Source organism: Phoca vitulina, unplaced genomic scaffold (assembly GCF_004348235.1).
Source record: "Phoca vitulina isolate PV1807 unplaced genomic scaffold, GSC_HSeal_1.0 scaffold4, whole genome shotgun sequence".
NCBI lineage: Eukaryota > Metazoa > Chordata > Mammalia > Carnivora > Phocidae > Phoca > Phoca vitulina.
In genome coordinates, this window is record NW_022589707.1 from 26040620 (window position 1) to 26064072 (window position 23453).

General features: G+C 38.2%; 1 protein-coding gene across 3 annotated transcripts in view; it reads right to left on the bottom strand.

Moving 5' to 3' along the window:
- The window catches only part of MET (MET proto-oncogene, receptor tyrosine kinase), a 243581-nt gene that overhangs the window by 58744 nt on the left and 161384 nt on the right, over positions 1 to 23453 (bottom strand). The window lies entirely within an intron of this gene.

Sequence of the window (23453 nt, forward strand, 5' to 3'; positions counted from 1 at the left end):
CCACAGTTACCAACTTACAAAAAAGGCAATTACCACTCAATCAGGTATTTATCTTACAGATTCAGCTTCAGATTTTTAAAAATATTGTTCAGTAATACATGTCAGTTAAGCGCTATGGATCCGTCCCTTCACCTTGACACCTCGGTGTCCTGGTTTTCCTTCTACTTCTCAGATTGCAACATTTAGTCCTGGTGCAGGACCATCTGTGCCTGCCTATCAGTGTCAGGGTTTCTCAAGGCTCTATCCTAGGGCTGCTCCTCTCCTCACTCTTCACACTCTCCCTATGCAACCTTAGTCTCTCCTGTGATATCTATTACTATTTAGTTGACACACGCATTTGTACCTCCACCCTACCCTCTCCTCTGAGCTGACTGTGCATATATCAAATTGCCCGTAAAAAACACACTCAGATGTCTCCAAGACCTCAGGCTCAGTGTGACCAAAGCAGAAACCACAATCTTCCCCCATGCCTGAGCTGATGATACAACACACCCCCAGTGAATGGCTCTACCATTTCTCTAGATGCACAGGTCATAAATCTAGGTGCCATCCCTGATTCCTTCCCATGTACAGTCCATCACCAATTTTCATCAATTGCACTTTCTAAATATCTCCTGGATCCATCCAGTTTTCTCTCTCCATACTTTGACCCTCATCCAACCCACCCCTTCCCATTCCTGAACTACTACAATGGTTTCCAAGTAAGACCTGCCATATCTGATCTCATCCATTCTCTACACTGCAGACAGATTTTTTTCTAAAACACAAATCTCATCATGTCACTCTGTTTAAAACACTTAATGTCTTCCTATTGCTCTCAGGATAAAAGACAAAAATTTTTAACACGGCCTGGTGAGCTCTGCATCATCTGGATCCTATTGAACTTTCCAAATTCATCCTCATTGTGCTCTCCTTTGCACTCCAGTGAGCTGGTCTTCTCTCAGTTCTCCAAATATGCCATGTGTCCTCCCATTACAGGGCCTTTGCACATGTTCCTGGAGTGATCCTTCCACCTTCATTCACCTTATTGACTGCTATGTCTCCTTCAGATCATAGTGTGTTGTCATTTCCTGAGGAAGCCTATTCTGATCTTAATATCTAGGTCAAATGCTTCTATTATCGACTGTCATAATACATTTTACCTATGTGTCATAGCACTCATAGCTGCAGCTACTATTTGCTTGTGGATTACATGATTGATGTCCCTGCCATCAGAGACCATACTTGTTTACTGCTGTGTTGTTAGTAGTAGGTGAAATATCACCCATAGATCTTTAATAAATATTAACTGAGTGAATAAGTAAGTGAATCAATTATGAATAGATGGGGGATGAGTGTGGAGATATAAACTAATATTACTAAAGCTAGGGGCGCCTGGGTGGCTCAGTCATTAAGCGTCTGCCTTCAGCTCAGGTCATGATCCCAGGGTCCTGGGATTGAGCCCCGCATCGGGCTCCCTGCTCAGCGGGAAGCCTGCTTCTCCCCTCCCGCTCCCCCTGCTTGTGTTCCCTCTCTCGCTATGTCTCTCTCTGTCAAATAAATAAAATCTTAAAAAAAAAAAATATTACTAAAGCTATTTTTTTCTTCTTCCAGGAATAGGTGTAGTTAAGAGTTTATAAGAAACAAATAGAGTGCTTAGCTTCTGACTATACTTATAAGACATCTGGGAATTGGTAAATTTGGGGGAGATAACAGGGGGCAGGAGGACATAATAAGGAACTGTCTTCTAACTTGGAAGAAAAAGATAAAAAGTTTATTTTTACATATTTTTGTATGTAGTTTCAAGTTAAGGAAAATGATTTGAAGATTAGGAATTCTATTATCATCCTATTGTATTTATAATAATCAGAAAGCTGCCATAGTGTATTTCAGACTAACTTAGTGTTGAACAACAAAGTGAAATAGAAAATTTACTTATCTTTATGTAAAACAGCCTTACTCCTTAATGTCAAAATTCTGTCACATGGAATACAGAGTTCTTACATCTATTGACTTTTATGGTAAAAAATAATCTACAATGCTGTTTTATATAGTAACAAATATTTCCTCACTATAAGTGGCAATAAATTAACAAACAAAGAGTCTCAGAGATGCTAAACCTACTGACTCTTGTAATTAATGAAATGTTCTGGTTCTAGACATTTATTTTGATATATTAATGAGTGCTATTTCACTATTTAATTAGAAGCTTTTCTTCACTGAAGTACTATGGATTGCTCTGAGGAGTAGCAGATAACTAAAACATACCAGCAATTCAATAGTAACCGATTAATTGGTAATTAAGTTTCCATTGGTGATCAATCATCCATTTTGCAGAGATAGCCACAACCATGGAAGCTGCTTAAAGGAGCAAAGACCAGTTTTAAATCAAAGACCATCTCAAGTATTCCATTTCAGAGGTGACTGCTCTTCAGGGTCAGCATTGTGGTTGTTTTGTTCCTTTTCTTGCTTGTTTTTACTTTTTTCTATATCTAGATGGCATCTTGGGAACTTAAAGCCTCAAATTTGACCTTGCAGAGATATGATGGATTCAATGGGACATAAAAACAATTTGCTGCATGTGGAGTAGTCATAGATCGTAAATTAGAAGCAGCTTTCTATCAACAAGAGGTCAGAAATGGTCTCATTCATCTTCTATCATCCTGCCCTGTATTGTGCTTAACACACAGTAGGCATTTAATAACAGCTTCCTTAAAAATTACTCTATCTACAAGGTACCCATCTGCCTACCCAGCTTGCTTCCTTGTCTGTTTTGCTGAACTAGGCCAGCAGGAGAATGGAGGTGAAATGGATCTCCAAGTGCCTGCAAACCTGCAAGAACTCCTGGATCTTTTTTAAATGGAGGGCTGGTAACAACCAAACTTCAGCCAGTATGTGCCTTCACATGTAAGGCATAAATGAAGAACTCTGTACCAACTCAATTAATATTTATGTATAGTCATGCATATTTACAGTTTCAGACTTCTCCCTTAGGAAAGTGTAAGGTCTCTAAATGGTATCTCCTCAAGGACTGATTGGATTATATCTCTATTTCTCCCCAAAACAAATTCCTAAGTTTAAAATCATTGCACAATGCTGGAATAGGATCTACAGAACACCTTGATCTTGAAAAGTTGTGCAATTTCGAGCTCAAAAACAAACGTCATGTCAGGTCCAAGTGACATTCAAATTTTATAAGCCAGGGGATCCCAACCTTATTCTTCTTCATTTTCTCTGTAGCTGAGATCTGCAGGAGAGGGGTGGGGGCAATAGCTTCTAGGAGAGAGTACCATTCTAGTATTCAGTGCAGGAGAGAGGACTACTCTTGTCTCTTCCTGCTGAGAATCTTGATAAACTCAGTGATTGGGGTCAGGGTGGCAGGAACTAGCTTACAGAGCTCTATGTTGTCTTTGAGTTTGAATAGTGTAATTTTAACCATCAGGGAGCCTTGGCTTAAGCTCTTGGCATTGCAAAGGTACAGCACTGTGTAAATATGACTAAATCTCAGTCTGATTCACTATGTCCCTTAAAGATAATGAGCAAATGTGTTTGCTGCTCATTTGTGCAGGGAAGATGGGGTGGCTTCTCACCACTTTACACACAGTTCCTGGGTGCAGCGTTTGGAGTGGGGTTGGGTCCAGATGGAAGAGCAACTACAGACCTGAGGCCAGGGGTCTCCTTGCCACTTGTGCTTCCCTCAAAGCCAGGAGGGCTTGTGCTTTGAGGTAAAATTGCACATAGCTGGTGGAGGGCAGTTCTCTGGTAAAATAGCTGCTTTGGGGCACCAAGGAAGGGTCTGCAAAGAAGGTTTCACCCCAGCACTAGTTGGGGAGTCAGACTAACACTCTCTTTTTGGTAACAAAAGGAGGAAGAAGGAAGAAAGGAAGGGAGGGAGGAAATCAATTTTTATCCTGCATCTACACTGTGCCAGGCACAGAGTTGGGCATTTTCACATGCAAGCAGACTCACAGCCCTGTAGGGTTTTCAGTTTTCAGGAGCAAGAGACTCAGAGCAGCTACGGGTGCAGCCACAGTGGCTGATTCACACTGGAACTGGCATCAGAACTGGAATACTCATTACAATTTGGTTCTATCTGATTCTCAAGCTCATGAATTTCTTCAGCTACTGTTTACTATTGTGGGCAAAGCTCCAAGAATTGCACAATTACAATAATGGAAAGGGCCTTAGGGACCATCTTACCCCAGTCCCTCATTTTAAGTATGAGAAACTGAAAGTCAGGGAAATTGTAACTCTCAGAGAGTTGGAATCAGTCAACAAAAGTTACCAATTAGCATGTTAAAAACCCTACAACTCTTCAAAGTAGGAAATATAGATTCACCCACCCCTGATTCCTTTTCTGAGAGAAAAGCTGAATTAATCACTGTTTTCTGGATAACAGTATAAAGATGACCACTAGCATTCTGGGCTGTTGTAATCAGCTTGGCTTTCAAATCTTCCTCTCTGTTGCCTACTTTGGTTGGTGAACATGACCATGTTTCCATCCAGGTAATTCTAAAATTTCAGTCATCACCAACTCCTCTCTCTTGAGCATTTCCCACACCCAGCTAGTTAGTTGCTCAGTCCCTCTGAAATCTGGTTATAGTCCTCCAGCCACATCTGCACCCCTGCCCCAGGCTAGGTGTTTCCTCACTGGCCTGCCTGTCTCCCATCTCATCTGCCTTGAAGCAGTTATGAGCTGTCACTCTCTCCTTCAAAACTTTTAGTTGCTTCCCAAAGGCCTGTAGGAAAAGCTCAAATTCCTTACTATGACATCCAAACCTGCCTCAATTTGTTTTTAAGTCTTTTTTCCATTAAGGCGAAAGATCAAGTGACCATCTAGGACACCGAATGAATCTGAGTGGCTATCCTGACACGAGACCCTTCCCACTCTTGGATTTGTGCATTTGCTTTGGCAGCTGATGCCCCCAGCTCTTGCTAGTCAGTGACACCCACTCCTTGGTCATGTAAACCTGAAGCCTGGCTCTGTTCTCAAGTCTCTCCTTACAAGGTCTGTTGAAGGACAGAAGTAATATGTTTTATTGGGTTGGGAGAGGGGAGATAGTGACAAAGAATAAGGCGGATGGTATAAGGGTACAGGGAGATACCATATAGCTTGAGATATTTGAGTCAGGAGGGAAAAAGAAATAAGAAAAAAATTCACTCTATACAATATATTGTTCAGGCGTATACACATGTATAGTGCAACTAAAGGCAAGGAAAAGACAAACAATTCACAATCACTGTTTACCCACTTTTCTGGGAGGGAGAGGGATATGACTGGGATGGGACACACAGGGGACTTAAAGGCTTTGGTAATATTCTTTTTTCAGCCTGATGGTAGAGAACTCAGCATTTGTTTTATTGCTCACACACGCACACACCATATACATACACACAGAGTACATGATTCTTTTGTATATATGAATATATTATAACAAAAATAAATTTTAAAAGAAAACAGTGAACAAATGGGAAGTGAAAAAGTGGAAAGAGCCTGTTAAGAACTCTCCCCACCCCAATTTCTTGACATCCTAAGCAGGTCTGAAACATTCTCATGGCTTTTCTTAGCTCACAGTAATAATGTTAAATATCATCTGCATAGTGGGTTATGCTTTTCCAAGTACATTATCCCATCTGATCCTCTAAATAAGTCTGTGAATTGGATTTGTTATGATCATATTTCTACAGATGAAGAAACTGAAGTTCAAAGAGTTGTCAGTAAATATCAGAGCTTGAATCCTAGCTGTTGATTTCAAATCCTATGTTCCTTATACTGCATTATACTCCTTACTTACAGGCTCCTACAGTATTTCTGAGACAAACCCACATTCCAGGGATGGTCTAAGGACATGGTGGAACCTGCGGTACAGGACTGGTTCTACTCAGTTGCGATTTGATGAGTCACATGACCTTGGGCAAATCGCTTGATCTCTCTGGGTCTGAGTTTTATTTTACTTATATAACAAACATTTGTCTAGAGTGTTTACAATGTGTCAGACACTGTTCTAAGCACTTTACAAATATTAATTCACTGAATCTTCATAAGAGTGCAAGGAGGAAACTGAGGCACTGTGTGGTCACATGACCACCAGCAGCTGTAGCAGGGCAGGGACTAAACCTAGGTTACATAGCACCAGGGTATTCACCACCCCCCGCCCCCCCAACCCAGGCTTGACTGTAAAGGAGTGAATTGATCTCAAAGTTCTCTTTCTGCTCTGCCATGCGGTGGGTCTGTGGATGGCTTTCCAGTGCTTCCCCTGGGCTTGGAATTACCAAACTGCCTTCAGCCCGCTGCTGGAACAAATGAATGCTCAGGATGTTTAAGATGCCGTGAGTAAACAGTCACTGTCCCCCAACACCTTAGGCTACTCCAAAAGGGCCTAAACAGATTCTCGATATACATGCCTATTCTTTAAGAAGTTCTGGAAAGCATTTAATTGTTCAAGGGTTATCCTCTTCTAAAATAATTCTGTGGGGGCCCCAGGGTGGCTCAATCGGTTAAGCATCAGACTCTTGATTTCTGTGCAGGTTGTGATCTCAGGGTTGTGAGATCAAGCCCTGCCCGGAGCCCTGCACTCAGCGGGGAGTCTGCTTAAGATTCTCTCTCTCCCTCTGTTCCTCTCCTATCTTGCATGTGCGCGCTCTCCCCCTCTCTCTCTGTGCGCGCTCTCCCCCTCTCTCTCTAAGAAAGAAAAATGATAATAGTAATTATATGAAGTCCTCTCTGAGAATCAATGGTAAACACCCTGTTCCGCTTTTTAAAAAACTTGTTACAAACTTGCTTCCTTAACGCAAGGGCTTATATACTGTCATAGGGCTAAGTAATAGGAACTACTCTACAATTTGTAAGCCTTGAAACAATAATTTAGTCTTTCTTTATTTTTTCATTAGTACTTGACAGATTTTTTTTTACCTCAGACATATACTTTTTTTTATAAGAAGATAACTGAAGTGCTATATACCTCAATGTATTTGATTCAAACTGTTTTCCCTAATTAACATTATGATGCATGCAGTGAATATGTAATTACATTTAATTCAGTATAATTAAGGATGTGATATATTTAAAATAGTGATTCCTTTAATTGATCTATAGGACAGATTTAGCTCATCTATAGGTAATTTAAATCGGTCTTGCAGATAGATTTTTAAATATATACCATTTTGTAAAATCTTTGCCAGTTACTCATACCTTTTTCCTTCTTGCCCATGACTAAATTAACAGGAGCATTTTAATATAAACTTTATTCATAATCACCCTTTCTACAAATTCTATTGACACGTAATGGTTTTCTGGGGGATACATATTTCAAAATAGATGGTCCCTCTTTGCCTAGAATTTTTATATAGCTGGCTAAAAGCTCAACTGCTTTAATCTCAGGAATTCCACATAACTTACTCCCCTAATTTCATTCGTGTGCTCTCTTCCCTTCATTTAGTGAGACTGGGAGAGGTGCTGTGGGACTCACTGCAGGCAGGGCACAGAGCTTTGAATGTCAGTGTCTGCTTATGTTTCTTTCAGATATAGTTAACTTCTATCAGTCTGTACTCAGATGTCTAAGATGTCAACACTGAAGCCTGATTCTCTGTAAAATGCAGAAGAGTCAGCTCTCCGACAGAGCAGGCCCTTCTCTTTGGGGTCCTTTTTTTTTTTTTTAAGATTTTATTTATTTTTCAACAGAGAGAGAGAGACAGCAAGACAGGGAACACAAGCAGGGGGAGTGGGAGAGGGAGAAGCAGGCTTCCCGCTGAGCAGGGAGCCCGATGTGGGACTCGATCCCAGGACCCGGGGATCATGACCTGAGCTGAAGGCAGACGCAGAACGACTGAGCCACCCAGGCGCCTGTCTCTGGGGTCCTTAATGCAAGGCCAGACTGTTACGCTGGCGTGGTCGAATGATAAGAATGTGACTATGTTGTTTTGTGCTGCAGAGACAACTCTACTTGGTGTTGTGCTCAGCTGTCGTTTAAAAGAAAGATGCTTTCTTGGGGTGCCTGGGTGGCTCAGTCATTAAACGTCTGCCTTCAGCTCAGGTCATGATCCCAAGGTCCTGGGATCGAGCCCCGCATCGGGCTCCCTGCTCAGCAGGAGGCCTGCTTCTCCCTCTCCCACTCCCCCTGCTTGTGTTCCCTCTCTCGCTGTGTCTCTCTCTGTCAAATAATCTTTAAAAAAGTAAATAAATAAAAAATAAAAGAAAGATGCTTTCTCAATACTTCTGCTGTCACTGGCTCCCCTTGATGAAGTAATCCTGCCTCACGACTTCAATAGTCACGGAGTTCATTACAATCCAAGACCTCAAGCAGGGGAGCAAAGCTGGGGAGCAGTTAAAGAAGAGCTGATCTGTCTCCAGGAAGGGAGGAAGGGTATCATCTCTGGCCCTGATCAATTCAGACGGCCTGAACGTAATACAACCAGGCATCTGGCCAAACCAGCTGCTGGCTCCACGCTAGTGATTCACGAGGTGATGGATGCTGCCTCGTGGGGATGACCTAACTTCATACACCCAGCGGCATTCTCTCTTCTGAGGACCAGCCCTGTCTCTGCAACTGCCTTTAGGCCAAGTTTGAATGTGCCATCGATGCCATTCAAACTCATCGCTTTTCTTTCCAAACTAATTCCCTTTTCTAGCTTCCTATTTCTGTATGGCATCAATAGTGACTCTCTCCCTTTAGGTCTCAGCCATCTTTGACTTTTCCTTTTCTTTTATTGTTTATATCCACCTACTGATTCTTATAAATGTTTCTATCAAGTTAAAGGAAATCAGATACTTGGCCTTCTACAATCTAATTTCCTTGATTCCAGAATCTCCTTGTTCAAGTCCACTTCTATAACTTTAGTGTAAGTTCCCCAAACACCTTCTTAGTCGCATCCAGAGGTAACCATCCCAGCCTAGAGGAGAAGAGCATGGGCTCTGGAGTGGCCCTGCCCTTATTAGCTATGCAAACTTAGGATACTTAGATCTCCAAGCCTCACTTTTTCACTTGTAAAATGGGAAAATGCACACCTAATAGAATTGTTTTGAGGTTTAAATAAAATGAATCCAGTGTCAGAGGCAGACACACAAAATAGCTAACTAACAATGCAAAGTACAAAGAACATCACTGTAAGATACATTCCAAAAACATTGGTACAGGTGGTAAATGCTATAAGATTAGGAAAACAGATCAGTGTGGGCTTAAAAAGCTAGAGAAGGCTCATGGCAGAGGCCAAAGTTGACACAGGTCTTGACAGAAATTGGATTAGTGAAGAGGGAAGACAGAAATACTTGGAGCAGGATGTATTTTATGTATATGTGTGTATGGATTTATATACACATGTGTACAAATGCATTTATATAAATGAAATAAAAATATATCCACCTTCTTCTCGAGGTCTTTGGGACTCAAAAGACTCAGAATTCTATAATGATAGAATTCTGGAATTCTAAGTGTTAAAATGTTTGCTTCTTTATCATCATTTCCTAAGGTGAATCAGATCTGAAACAGACCAAGTCCATGTGGTTTGGCTTTAGCAGGCTTCATACCTCACCTCAGTCAGAGCCAGGAGTGACAGAGTGATCCATAAAGAAAGTTGCTCCAAGTGAAGCAAATTTTAATGCTTAGTGTATAGAATTTTTCTGCTTTCTTCAATTTAGTTAATAGAAAACAAATTTTAATGTACTTACTCACTGAATTGCAAAAGACAGAGCACCAGTTACCGTGCACTAAGCAATACAACAGAGGCAATTCTTTCTTTAGGGTATAAGAGCCATGGTCTGTTTATGTGCTGAACAGTGTCACGCTCAACAGAAACCAGGCTGATGAATGTCTTAGTGGAGAGCCAGGAGAGGTGAAAGATAGATGAAACCAGAGTTCTTCAACTGGGCCCCAGTATATTGTTTAAACCCATGACTATATCCTAGCCTGCCATGACTGTCATCACCTCTTGTCCCTCCTTTCCTCCTTACCATTTGCAGTGAGACTCTTTACTCATCTTCTTTCCTTGTTCCTGACCAGAACTGTGTATCAGAAACCTCAATCTGGGGGCAACCCTCCTCATTGACCAAAGTCCCCAAGGCCCTTACCAAATTCTTTTCTATTCTTCCTGCATCTACATCAAGTCCAAGCTCATGCTCTGTACCAAGAATGTATTTAGGACCAATGAAATGATTTGCCATTGTGGAATGTAATCCTGTGGCACAATAAGGGTGGTATTGAAAAAGACCTTCACTCTTGACTTCTTTTCCTTAACTCACACATTATTTTCAACTTGAAATCATGGACTGGCGGTTCGTAGTGAAAAAAATCTATGGATTCAAAAAGTAAACTTCATGGAGGGCACCTCTACTGTACCACTGCTTGAGCAATGTCCCCCAGAAGGTGTGGCCTAAAGTGCTTCACACAGACAATATCACCTACTCAGAGGGGAAGCTCTGCTGAAAGGCTCAAGAAAGACTTAAGGAGCAGAAAAGTTACTCTACCTTTCTCCTTTTAATTGCTTTAATTATGTTTTCCCAATTTGGATTAAGTACAAAGCTCTGAAATTCCTTTCTCTTCACCCTACCTATCCTCATCTTTTCTTTTCCTCTCATTTTTCTCCTTCTTTGTTTTTTGATCCATCTTCATTCCAAACTAGTGGATGATGGAGTGTGTGTGTGTGTGTGTGTGTGTGTGTGTGTGTAAGGAAGGGGATGAAACATCCCAGAATTTCTTCAATGCTAATTTAACTTTTGGAAACTCCCCAATTCTATAAATTAATTTTTAGAGATTTGGGGGAGAGAATGAAAAACTGTTTTATCTAAAAATTATTTTTATGAATCAGCATTTTATTACATTATTTGAAATATGAGGCTTTGTCATAACTATGTGTCCATTTGATAAACAGATATTTTATTCAAGATACTTTGTTAGGTACTAGGATATGGAGATTGAAAACTCACAGTCCATATTTTCAAGGGGCTAATGAGGAAACCAGTGAACATATTACCACAGAGTGTGGTAAAAGATATGGTAGAAATAAAGGGTGCTACTGGAGTACTCAGGAAAGGCAGCTTATCCAGAATGGAGGGTTAGGGGAAAACTAGAGAAGATTTCCTGGGGCAGGAAATGCCTGAGTAGAATTGTAAAGAATGGGGAGAAAGTGTTAACCTGACAAAATGAGTGTTAAAGGGAATTTGAGGCAGATGAAGTAATATATGTTAAGGCAGGGTTGTGAGAGATATTGATGGATTCTGGGAACTAAAAGAATGATAGGTTGACAATTAACTGATAAACTCACAGGTTGAGTCACATTGCACTTAATATCCAAAATATACAAGGAACTCATGCAACTCAGTAGTAGCAAAAAAAGAAAAAAAATAAAAAAATGGGCAAAGAAACTGAATAGACATTTTTCTAAAGAAAATGTACAGATGGCCAACAGGAACATGAAAAGGTGCTTAACATCACTAATTAGGGAAATGCAAATCAAAACCACTATGAGATTTCACCTCACACCTGTCAGAATGCTATTATCAAAAAGACAAGAGAGAACAAATGTGGGTGAGGATGTTAAGGGAATCCTTGTACAGTATTGGTGGGAATGTAAACTAGTATAGCCAGTAAAGAGCATGGAGGTTCCTCAAGAAATTAAAAATAGAACTACCATATGATCCAGCAATCCCACTTCTGGGTATTTATCCAAAGGGAAAAAAAGAGAAACAAACCATTATTTCTAAGAGATATCTGTACTTCCATGTCAATTGCAGCACTATTCGCAATAGCCAAGATATAGAAACAATCTAATTATCTATCAGTGGATGAACAGATCAAGCAGATGAGGTGCATATGTCTATTCAGACTTAAAAAAAAAAAAAAAGGTATCCTGTCATTTGCCACAATATGGATGAACCCCGAGGGCATTATGTTAAGTGAAATAAGCCAGACAGAGAAAGACAAATACTGCATATTATCACTTTTATGTGGAATCTTAAAAAGAAAAATGTTGTGCTCATAGAAAGAGACAGTGGAAAACTGGTTGCCAGGGGCTGGGGCAGCAGGGGGGTGGGAGTGGGCAGTAGAAATAGGGAGACATTGGTAAAATGGTACAAACTTTCAGCTAAAAAAGTATGAGGATCTAATGTATAACATGGTGACCACAGTTGAATACATTATATTATATAAATGAAATTTGCAAAGGGAATTTAGAATGATAGGCTGAGGGTAAGGTGGCACTGGTGTGCTTGAACTATCTTGTACTGCTTACAGAGCCAATCGTGACTATTTCTTCCTAATTCTTGTTCAGTGACTAACTTGGTAGCTTGAAATTGGCTTGGTGGGGGTGTTTACACCACAGAAATTGGCAAGCACTACAGATTAGGGGCTTCTACTCCCCCTTCCCTGAGAATTAGACATTTGCCAGCACACTGGTGGGTTTGAAGACCAGGAAATAGCCAAGGCCAAGGTAGGAAACTTCTTGAATACATACTAAAGAGTGTGGATTTTACTCTGAAACCATTGGGGAGCACTCAAATTATTTTAAGGGACACAGTAACATAAATGGGTTTGCTTTCAAGAAAGATTACTTATTCCAGCAGCAGTCTGGAGACAAATAGATTGGTTGGGGATGAGGATGGAGCCAGGGAGATTTACTTTTATCTTACTGGCATCATTTTCAACGTACTAATAAAAGAAAATCTATCTGGAATGATAACATACAATTTTCTGTTTCTCCTTTGTGTATCTGCAGAAGGAGAGAAGAAGTAAAGATTTTGAAGCTTCATATTTACGATAAATGAGATTAGGTTTTATTCTGAAGAAGGAATAGAAGAAGCAGGCTGAATTAGATTGTGCTAATGGAGAAGGCTGAAATAGGCTGAAAGATTCTTTGGAAATATTAAGTTCCTGGATTAAATAGGTATTGTTAGTTGCACCCAAACCAGCAGCTAGAGAAGGTGCTTAGAAAGTCTTAAAAAAGGTTGGTACACAGAATGAGAATGTCAACTTGGGTTAATGAATGAGAGAGGTTGTGTAAACTATTACTTAATCCCAGTTGAGGGTTTCCTGAGCCACTGGGGAACTGGGCTGAGGTTGGCAGACGAAAATAAGGTTAGAAGGAAATAGAGCATTAAACAAACAATAGTTCAGTTTAACTTGTAATTTAGCCAGAGTTCAGAGTATAAAATAAAAGCCTTGCTAGCAGCAAGAAAGAGAAAATGAAGCAATGATAATATCATTATTAAAGTAATTGTCCAACCATTCACTGGAACAGAGATTTTATTGTATTTCTACAGTGAAAATATAAAACTTGACTATTTCTTAGCTAGTTTGTGAATTCCCAGCATATAGAGTATTAAATAAAGCAGGGGGAGTTATAACAGCTGGTTCTAAGGGCCTAGAGAATATAGAAAAAGCTTTACTATCTAAAGCTCACACAAATGCTAAATTAATATTTACTTATGAAAATTTAGATGTTTACTTTTCAAATATTTCATAATCCCTCTTTTTTTATGAGTTTGTCTGCATTCAATTGGATTGTTATCATAAGGGTCATAAGATACTCAATATCATATAGTTTACACCATAACTACCCTGGATTCTGAAAAATATGGATTTATTTTTTTTTTAAAAAGAGCTTTCTTATTAGGTGTGGCAAAGTTCTGGTGTTTATTTTTTTGTGATCTGTAACTGTGCCACAAATGCTGAACTTCAAATTTTCAATAGTGCCGCCATGCCACATACTCAGAATCACAAAAAGTATTGTTTGCCTAAAAATCTGAAATTAGTGCTTATGTTTTCTTAGCATTTGATTCTAAAAAAGTATCTAGATAGAAACATCATCACAACTTACCATAATATATATATATTTTCAAGCAGGCACATATTTTAGTCTTCTCTGCACATGTCGAAAACCCGACCTTACAATGTTAATACTATTGTTAAACAACTGCTTACATATTATTCATTATTTTGCAAATACTGACTACTATTCTTTTTTTTTTCTGACTACTGTTCTTAATATTGGGCCAGTATCAGAACTGATCTTGTGTTTTTTCTGCCCAGTTCTACTTGGAATCAATACCTTTGTTATGACCCTTCAGAAATCAGAGTGTTTAGTTGAGAATAAGGAACACTGCCCATTTTTTTCCGTATCAGCTCTAGATAAACCCAACGTAGTTGGTATTTTCAAATTAGAGATACTTCTCAATTACTCTTACTAATACATTTACTGGTTCTTGTTTACCATGATGTTGGAGCCACAAATAAGTTTACATTAATGAATTATCAGATATATTATAATGAATCATCAGATACATTCTATTATAAATTCCTCATCTTTATTTATTTAATTCAGTTCCTTAAGTACCAGGATCACCTAATTTGACCTTAGATTCGCCTCTATTACTGCACTTCCAAACATGTCCACAGTCTTGGACCTTCTCATATTGTGGATATATGAAGAAAAATAACCTCACCTCCCTATTATCTTTCCTAAGGTTTTGTATAACCTCCCCACGCCCCCAACCCCAGACACACACTGTACTCTTATAAACAATCTCTTACATTTCGGATTCTGGTTACTTTACTGGAAATAAATAGTCCTTTGCTATAATTATAGCCTTCAGGAAGGGGCAAGCCAATGACCTCTCTGACTTGCAGGCACAGGAACGAGCCCTGAGGATTAAATGCCTCCTATTCCCTCATCTTTTCCCATGGTAGACTCCACTTCTTTTTGACCAAACAAAAGTGAACAAAGTGAGCAAGAAAAAGGTGAGTATTTCTTTCAATTCCTCACATGTAGTTTTTGCACTTGCATTTCAAATCTTCATGGTTTGTGGGGATGGCAAAAACAGTGCCTTTTATGACCCAGTCATAAAAATACACTTGTAGATTTTATCAAGGGCCTTTATCCAAACACTGCAGCAATTTAGATGGTCTCTATTTACTATGTAAATATATAGGTTTCTTTTGGAGGACAACATTTTTTGTCAAATAAAATCAACCCTATTATCTGTGGTCTGCAAGGCATACACTTAGGTACAAAGAAGCAGGACAAACTGCCTGCCCTCTAAGACCTTAAACTTATTTAGATGTTTGCATGATTAAGTATATATAAAGGAACATGATTAAAATGAAAGAAAAAGGCAAAATATCTGCAGCTAGAGATGCATTAGAACAATATAAAGGCAGCACTAACTAGAGGGCATGCCCCTGTACCTTCTTCCTTCAGTAGGCACTCATGACATCCTCGTGAGTCCCGGGAGCACTTGCCTCTCACTTAGTCCTCTAGGCCACATGATTCACATGAGAAGGAAATAGTCTAAAATGAAGACAGCTGTGCAGAGGATGGTATATAGATGCAGAAAGAGAATATGATTTGGGGCCAACTCAGCGTCACATTCCCTTGAATTCCATCAACTTTTATAATTTTGATAGTTTCAAAGGAGCTTATTTTGTGTGTTCTTGGAATTATGATTCACTTTGTCACAGGACTTACTGGTAATAGGACAATCCCTTCCATCCCCAGGAAATGCAGGTTCTTCTGATGCATAGGTTCCTAGTGTTGGCCACAGGAGAAAGGTGAGGGGGATAAGAAAGAAACAACTTGGGCAGGTACAAGACATCTCTGTTTCAAAGCTGATTAAAGTGACAGGCTAGGAGAGGCAGTAAGTGCTACCTACATTATGTGCTTAGCTTCTAGAAATCTACACATTATCTTCCTCATACTGAGAATTACTTAATGAAAAGTAACTTAATTCACTTAGAAATCAAAGAAAAGGCAAACTTTGAACACACAAACAACTTTTTAAAATACATACTGTTAAAAAAGTTTAAATCTCCGGGACAGTTCTACCTCTTGTGATATGTTTTTCTAAGTGTAAAATAATATGCACTCATGTCCAGAATCCACTTTAAAAAGCTGGCTAAATGCAGCACCATGTAGTTGAGTCCTAAAGTTTATTAAACAGGTAATAACTATTAGTTTATAAATACTGGCTATGTAATTGGCCATGTACATATGGACATGGCTTTTTCTAAAATTTTGGGCTTTATGTAAAAGTTAACTTTTAGCCTTATGTAAAAGTTAACTGTCATCTCCTCGGGGTGGCCTTTTGTGACTATGCTATCAAATTAACATATTCCTCCTTATTTGCATTCACAGATGTTCCTTTCCCTCATACTATATTTCATAAACTATAATGATGTATTTATTGGTGTGACTGAGTTTTTATTGTCATCTCTTCCCCTAGTGTGTTCGCTTCATAAAGACAAAACCCATGCCTATGTCATTCACCACTGTAATACCTGAAAGGTTAGGCACTCCTAGCCAAGAAATCTATTGAATTTCTTGTTGAATCTTGGTTGTATGAATAAATCCTTTCCTCTGTCTTTTGCTGAAAACAATGATCACAACTTTTTGGTCATTTTATGCACTAAATAAAACGATTAGGCTTCCAGAACTTGGCTTAAACTAGTAAGATGAAAGAACAAGCATGTAATGTAATTAGCTTAAAATAAATGGAAAATATTGCACATTTTATTGTCAAGATAATTTTTAGAGATATTCGTTTTTGCTATTGACTCCCACTGCATTAGTGCTTGTATCTGCTTAGTGCATTAGCACTAAATACTATTGATTCACTCAGCTCACAGACCAATTTAATCTTTGCATTTGTCCCATTTACTGAGCACCACCTCACCTATAGTTCAGTTAGTAGCGTGGCTGCTAGATGCAAGTGTTAATCAGATTTTAAATTTAAAATGTCATTAGAAAATTTAATATCATACAAATTTACACTTTTCTGGTATATGGACATAAATTCTAGCAAATCATGAATAATCCATATATTTTGAGATGACAACTCAGCAAACTTAATTTTCATAAAATCAGTTTTAGAAAAGAGTGCTTTACAAATCAAAACTGACCTTAATTCACCCCTTTTACCTAGAGCGTGATTTGAAATGTCACCTACCATTTTAATGTCCTCTGATTGATGAACATTTTGGTGATTTACCCAAATAAGAAAACTGAGGTCAGACTGCAGTCTGAATCCTCCATTTTTATTTTTTGTTTTATAGTTACTATTCATAAGGCATTTCCCCTTTTTGTGAGCATCAAGAATGGTGAAAATAGCCTTTATTTTATATCAGCATGCATTTATAAGACATTTTTCTGTCTTCTTGTTGAAAAACTAGAGAATATTTTTGAAATACGGAAGGTAGACACACTTCACCTGCTCTAAGTTAGCCTAGGTCTAGGGTGAAGTGCAGGGAACCTCTTCCCCAAGGCTTTTAAGATAGGAAGTCAACACTGCTCAGCAAGTAATTCATATGCAAATGAACCAGCATGGAACATTTTAGAAAAAATAAATAATAAGCAGACCGGAAAGTATTCAGGATCTTAGAATCACTTACCACATTCACTATTATTAAAAACAAAACAAAACAAACAACAGCAACAACAAAACACCAAGGGAGTTTTAATAACTTCAAGAGTAGCTGAGCCCTTGGTTTCATTCCCGATAAATGAGCCCTTTTACAGCCCTCCCTTGGCGGCTGGAGATGTGACTTACAGCACATATGTGGGTACTGAGTCATTCTGGACTCTGTGTGCCCACTGACTCGGTATTTGTGCCAATCCATGAATAAGCAACAGCAGAAATTCCTCGTGGGTATTCTATCCAAATTCTAACAGATCCTCCTTTTTCTTATTAGAGGAGATAAGAATGCAGGATGGGATGACCATTGATAAGACAGAAGTCTGAAGTAAGGGTGTAACACCCAAAATCGGATACATTATTCTGAGTAAAAAAATCCATTACTACTCAAGGAGGTTAATAGTCTTATCAAAATGCAGGATTGCATGTGCTTTCATTTGTTTCTAATCATGTAGTAGTATGACAATGAAAATATCATGTGTTAGAGCTGTCTTCAAAGTTCTGTTAACACCAGCTTTTCAAAAACCAACTTTAAATTTTTTTTTGCATGAACTCCTTATTGTTTGCTACATCAATTTTACCAAGTGAATTTCCATGTCGAAACCAACTACTTAAATGAGGAATTCTTAATCTCAGGAAACAAACTGAGGGTTGCTGGAGTGGTGGGGGGTGGGAGGGATGGGGTGGCTGGGTGATGGACATTGGGGAGGGTATGTGCTATGGTGAGCGCTGTGAATTGTGCAAGACTTTTGAATCACAGACCTGTACCTCTGAAACAAATAATACATTATATGTTAAAAAAAAAAAAGGAAGATAGTAAGAAGGGAAAAATGAAGTGGGGGAAATCGGAGGGGGAGACGAACCATGAGAGACTATGGACTCTGAGAAACAAACTGAGGGTTCTAGAGGGGAGGGGGTGGGGGATGGGTTAGCCTGGTGATGGGTATTAAAGAGGGCACGTTCTGCATGGAGCACTGGGTGTTATACGCAAATAATGAATCATGGAACACTACATCAAAAACTAATGATGTAATGTATGGTGATTAACATAACAATAAAAAATTAAAAAAAAAAGAAACCAACTACTTAAAATAAAATACAGATCATACCACCTGCTTCAAAAGACATTAAGAAGAATGAAGAATTAATTTAAAATGCATTCATCACATCATGAATCAATGTAATCTACAGGTAAAGCCTACCTATATTTTTGGTGACAGTTTTAGCATTAACTGTATTTCTTTGCTCTTAGCTTACAAAAATGTCATGCCTTTAATTCTTTCCTGGGGTGGACCTGTGAATAAGCTACCAAATGGTTTAAAGAAGGGTTAGCAGGAGGAAGACAGAGTAAAAGACACTAGTGGCTCATTTTGTAACACATTTTCAATACCCTCTGGGTGTGCCCAGCTATCTCAGAAGGCGTTACAAAATTCTGGAAAGAAAATAATTTTAAATTCTTTTTTATTTATTTATTTTTTTATTATGTTATGTTAATCACCATACATTACATCATTAGTTTTTGATGTAGTGTTCCGTGATCCATTGTTTGCGTATAACACCCAGTGCTCCATTGATATGAGGAATTCTTAATCTCAGGAAACAAACTGAGGGTTGCTGGAGTGGTGTGGGGTGGGAGGGATGGGGTGCCTGGGTGATAAACCTTAAATTCTTTTTAATAAAATAATGCAGTGTGCTAATTTTCATGGGTTGGTAGCATGTAATTCAAATAAGTAAGTTAGGGGTCAGCAACTCCCTGAGCCTGGGTGAGAATAAAGAAGAGTTTACAGCAGGGAAGGGATCAAGTGTCAAATTAACAAAATTCTACTTAGATTTTTTAAAAAAAAGTATATTGAATCCTTATACCTCGAGGGTTTTTTTTCTTGCAAGATTTTGCTTTGGTAGCTATTATATTTGGCATAAGGCCAAGGTATCTAGTGTTTAGAATGAAGAATCCTCAATAACATTTTTCTTATAGGATAACATTCTCTTGTTTCGGAGCACAGGAAGTAAAAAAACCCTGAAGTCTGACTTCACATTTTTCATCCCTAATACAAAAATACTCTCTTGAGAGTGCTAGATTGTTTAAATAAGACATGCCAAACCAGTATAATTACATGGATGTTATTTGTAACACTGACTGCACATTCCCTGTTCAAATGGTGTGGTGTGTGGGAGATTACAGATATATGGCCTATAAAGAGTTATAAATCTTTGTTTATATTATTAAATATTACGAGACATGCCCTGAGGATGACAGATCAATAATGGTCCTTGTGGTTTCCTGATGGAAGGCTGCAATTATTTTCTTCCATTACAACTTAAATGTAACCCAATTTTACTCATCTATCATCTTTATAATAGTAATAAAGAAACATCACTGTATGTTTATTTTTCTGCCTATTCCTATTATTCCTTGTTTGCATCTTGTTTTGATTTTGTTTTCATTCAGAATTGTTCTAATCACTTTGCTTTCTTCCTCTGATGGCTCTGAGTGGTGACCCTTTAACTTTGGCACTCCTTGAAACGGAGATGGAAAATTACTACTTTAAGTTTCCTTTATTTTGGGAAGTGGTTGGCTACTCTTTGAATTTGAGGATAAATGATATCTAAAAACAAGGAAGCTTGGTACAAACAACCTGTGAGGTTGACTTTTTCTAAAACTGCATTATCTGCAATTTCTTGAATGCACAGTATAATTTAAATTACAGAGGCACAATATCTTACAGTGTTATGGGTAGTTAGAATGGAAGGTTGGGGAAAGAAGAACACCTTATACCTTCTGGCTTGACTAGGGTACAATTCTGTTTCAATTATCTTTCTCTCCAGCCCAAACCACCACCACTCCTCTCTCTCTCTTTATTTTTTTTGAACTATTAAGTTTTAAGAAGGATTTACACAAATGAAGTATTATGGAGGTGGGTCACTCATAAGAGGTAGGGAGGTAAGTGAAAGACCTTCATGAGCAGTAGAATCAGAGTGTGCCCCTTCCAGAAAATTCAATAATTTAAATTTGTCTTTCTTCACATAAGTATTCCTTACAATAATAGTTGCTATTTATTATGTGCCAAGGACTAAGTTAGGGTTTTTTGTAAACATTATTGCACTTGTTCTCCCAATGCCCTGCATGGAGGGAAGATGCGTTCAGAAAGTTTAAATGCTCTTGTGACCAGACAGGTATAAAATGGTGGAGTATACATCTGAACCCAGATCTCTTTGACTTCAGTCTTGTTCCTTTAGGCCATGCTGTCTCCCAAAGAGCTAAATTTATGGTCATCTTATTGTGCTAGGAACTTTATATATATTATCCCCAAATTTACAAAACCCTATGAAGTAGGTTTTGTTCTGTGCGTGTTACAGATGAGGAGACTGAGGCTCTAAGGGTCAAGTCATGCAGCAGAAGTCACACAACTGGTATGTAATAAGCTGCAACTTGCATCTAGGTGTGCTGGCACCAAACTGCATGTTTCTCCCCTTCAACTGATCAATCATTTGTCATTAAGATGTTGGTGAAAATATTTTTTTACTACAAGTCTACTCTTTTTTTTTTTTAAATTCTTTCAAATGCTTACATATAGAGCAAAACTTTTATATTGGAATTGCAAGAAAAAGTGTAATGTGATTAATTGTATTTTCTGGTTAGATGAGAGATATTTCAAGAAACCTTTTCCAAATTTCAACTCTGACTGAAAATCTCTCCAAAATGTATTAATCCACTTCTCTTAGTAAGTATAATTTAGGGAATAGGACCTTTACGATTTAGGGATTAAAAAGTTTTTAGTCAATATTGATCTCATTTGTAGGAAATTGGGCGAAGGTGTACTGATTCTATTTTTTTCCTAGAATAATTGTCATGTTAGTAAATCCCTTATATGTATGATACTGTTGAAGAGTCCCATCAATGTGCTTAAAACGAATTGAATTTTAAAACTGTTTATCCCCAAAGAGAAAGTGAGGGATATTTGGGGATTTACAAAGTCTCCATATTATGGGATAGTTTCTCAACTATTTTATTTTGAATAGTAATGTGCTGTTTAGGGAATATGCATTAGACTAAAACAACTTTAATCAAATACCAGTTTAGGATGTTTACAGAAGTCAAATGATGAATGAATAAAAAAAGGTGGTAAAGATATTTAAGACTAAAGATTTAGTAATTATTTGTGGGTATGTAATCTCATAATTCTAAGTGTTAGAAATCACTGTAAACGTATCCCTTAAGAATCACTTTCAAAAGCAACACAGAAAATGGTTATATTGTGAAGATCAAGAATTTATTTTTATTGAACTGATACAATCAACTCTAATATTACACGAATGGGTACTTGTGGCTTAGGATAATTTTCCAGAAACAACATCAAAAGCAGAATCAAAAAGTTCTGAAACACACATAACTTAGATATGAAGATGATGTGCTCTGGAAACTATCAAATGACTCAAAAGAGATCATTTGATGTCATCAATATAAGAAGCAGTATACGAAGAGTCTGCATAGATGTGTTTCATAAAATGTGAGAGTGGGAAAAGCAACCAAATATGTGATCTGAAATAAGCAAATCAGGCCTACATACTGGCTTGACCCCTAGAATTTAAAAGACGCTCTTTCTTGGTACTCTCTCTGTCTGATCCTGTGACAGAAACCCTCTTTGTACATGGCAGAAGCTCAGACAGGGCCAGAAAACCCCTGCCATGGCTTTGCTTACACACTGGGACCAGGCAGAAGCCTCAGCAGAAAGTACTGCTGCAGCTTTCTTTGTCTACAGAGCACACAACAGTCCCTCCATAAAGATCTGATGGATTAGAGATATTAATAACAAAATTACAATATATGTGTTTATTCACCAAACTTTATGCCAAAACAAAAGCTCAGTTCCAAGAAATTGTTAAAAGTGTCACCTGATATCTTGCCAAGTAAAGTTGCCAAGACAAAATAGAGTCGTCTTATTGCTTAGTCTTTCCAAACAGGTTTGATTTTGTAAATCATTCTGTTTTGTGTGAGTAATGGCTCTCTCCGTGCCTTCATTTCAAGATGAAGCTAGGAAATGATTGTATGCTGATGACTGGAACAATCTGAGGTCTTTTTGTGGACTGGTATATGAAAACTGAGAATGTGGGTAGTCTCATTCTCAGAAGAATTTTGATCTTCAGTAACCAGAGAAGATAAACAGGCAAATAAGTAGAAAAGGTTTGAAGGTATTTGTCTTTATGGAATGTGGCCAGTGCAAAAGTTGGCTTCCCTTGTAAGAAGACTATGTTGGCAAGCTCCATCTTGTTTTCCACAGGAATTTTTGCGATGGGAATGATAATGATTTCAGGTGCAGTTGGTGCATTTTGGGCATTTTTTTCCTGGGTGATAAAACTGACCTGAATTTCATTGGATAATCCTGCCTGCCTTTTTGTTTTCCTTGGAACACTAAAAGAGTGAAAGGGGTAGAAAAGTTCAAATGTATTTGACAATCTCTAGAATTGATAAGTACTTTTACATCAGAGGGTGGAAATGTACAAAATAAAATAATGAAATAGGATATCAATATACCCTCATAAGGTAAAGTCTCTTTTTAATTTTTAACAGAACATGATTTAAATAGCATAGTCATGTGCTTTAAAGGCCCTGGAGGAACTCCTAATAGGATCTTTTTAAACTTGTGTTTCTGATGCAATTATTGGATACAAAAAAGTGTTTTCTCTGGAATGCTATTAATGTTACATTTTCCCCCTAATTCCAGGTTTTTGAAAGTCCTTTTGTTTCCTTTCATTCTTTTGTATTTTCTAGTGAAGAAAAGGGGCAGCCTCAGGAGGAATTCTGTTGCTTCTTACAGAGTTTGCAACATGTATGACATGAATGCAGGGAGAAATAAGTCTTAGTTGGGATTTATGCATGTATATTATTTTTTATTCCTAGACTTTGGAGGGGGAAGGAGGGAAGTTATGTCTTTAGTTCACTAAAACATGAATTCACTTTCTCAGAAATATTTTTTTTTGCTTTATAAAAAGTTATTTGGTGGGGCGCCTGGGTGGCTCAGTTGGTTAAGCATCCGACTCTTTTGATTTAAGCTCAGGTCATTACCTCAGGGTCATGAGA